The 1,772-nt window shown below is 59.7% G+C and overlaps 1 long non-coding RNA gene across 1 annotated transcript in view; it reads right to left on the reverse strand.

Annotated features, from left to right (window-relative positions):
• LOC116083278 overlaps positions 1-211 on the reverse strand; it is a 1,369-nt gene extending 1,158 nt beyond the window's left edge. The window contains exon 1 of the long non-coding RNA XR_004115666.1: positions 6-211. This is a non-coding gene — a long non-coding RNA (uncharacterized LOC116083278). The remainder of the gene's footprint in view (positions 1-5) is intronic.
• Positions 212-1,772: the final 1,561 nt, after the last annotated feature.

Genomic DNA, 1,772 nt, shown 5'->3' on the forward strand with positions numbered 1-1,772 from the left:
ATTACTTCTCGACCATTCTTTCTACTCAGTTATCTTTTCCGGCCAGGAGGCGGTTTGTGTCTCTTGGGCCTAGCAGGGAACAGAGGGACCTCACTCCTGGCTCCGCAAGGGCTGCTGCCAACTGCGCAAAGTCCTGGCCCGAGGTCGCCGGCAGCCCCAAAGCTTGGCGGTTCCCAAACCTAACGGTCCAACATTCCACGCTGCAGAACGCGGCGCGGGACTAGGCGAGGGCGGAAAGAGCGAGGAATGTGTTGTGCTCTTCCCGGTCCAGCCGCGCAGCGGAGCCCGGAGGGCGAGCAACCTCCTGCGCACAGCGCAGCTCTGCCCGCCTGGCCCTGGGCTGTTTATTTGGTTGTCAGCGGACTTTGGAGATGTTTTTGGCTAGAGGTTCTGACCTGCCGGGGCGCAGCGGCCGCTCGGCCCCGGCTCTCCCGGCTGTTTTTACACCTGCACAGACTCCCCCTCGCTCCTTGGCCTGATTTATAGCCTAATTAAAGGCTCAGTGCTCTGCGCGCCACCCGGGCCGCTCCCTTCCCTCCCTGCCAGGAATGTGCGGGCGACAGCGCAGCCACTACTGGGGTGCTTCTGCAGTCAGGACTCGCCAGGGCTGCTCCCCCAACCCCCAACCGCTAGCCTTCGGGGACCACGGCGGGGTGGGGGGACAGCGGTCGGGATGCACAGAGCTGCCACGTGCGCGCGGCAGCCCCGCGCGGACTTCGTGCTCGCCGCCCTGGGGTCTCGCGACGAGGCTGGACAGGACGCGGTGGCGTGGCCCCGTGACGCCGCGCTCCCTTTGCGGATCTTGGCTGAGGGTAGGAGGCGCGGGGTCACAGACCGCCCAGCCCGAGAGCCACGGCAGCCCAGCCTCGGCTCCATCGTCCTCCTTGGCGGCCTTTTCTTTCCGGAGAGAATAAACGGCAAGCCAGCGGAGATTGGCAGCATTGAGCATCTTCCTAACCCGGCTCTGTCTTCTTTCCATCTATCAATCCACCTTTCTAATTAGACTAATTAGGAGCACTCTGCAGTGTCGCTAGGCCCAGGGATTGAACGGCTTCGGGGCTGTGAAAAGAGTCCTGAATGGCCACGCTGGGGGCCGGGCGGGGGCCTTTGCGACTCATTCACCACAGAGTAACAGTGGCTACATTTATCCCTAGCCATTGAAAAGAGGCTCGATTAAAACGTTTGGGAACTAATGCCACCCTGCATCCCCTCTCTAATTAGAGGGACCGGGGCGATGGCGAGAGTTCGGGGACCCTGCAGACCCCCTTCCTGTGCGCCACTGCTTTCCGCCCTTTCTGCGCAGCCGTTTTCCTTTCAGGAGACAAAAGTCTGCCACCTTCCCACCTGTTGCCCATCCTTTGCTTTCCCCTTCCTTTCAGAGCCCAGACCCTGCCCCAAGCAGAAAGCCCAGCCAACTGCTCTAGAAGATTCAGCAAGCCGAGATGGTGGGGGCACCGGAGTGGAAAGCAAGGCGGCTAGCTCCCTCTCATCGCTTTCACAAGTACCGCTTTCTTCAAGTAGTCATTTTCCTTATTTCTCACCTCTCCACACCCACACTCCCTTCAACGTGAAATTCTGAGATAAAGCATTTGTGGATGACAGGAAGTGAGTCCGGTGCTTACTCGGAACACTCTTGGTCTATGTGGCGCTGACAGAGTTCCTTACAAGCAGAAATAACTCCTACACTTTGTCACTAGTTCGTCCTTCCTTCCTCCCTCCCTCCCTCCCTCCCTTCCTTCCTTCCTTCCTTCCTTCCTTCCTTCCTTCTTCCC

This window comes from Mastomys coucha, unplaced genomic scaffold, assembly GCF_008632895.1.
Source record: "Mastomys coucha isolate ucsf_1 unplaced genomic scaffold, UCSF_Mcou_1 pScaffold8, whole genome shotgun sequence".
NCBI lineage: Eukaryota > Metazoa > Chordata > Mammalia > Rodentia > Muridae > Mastomys > Mastomys coucha.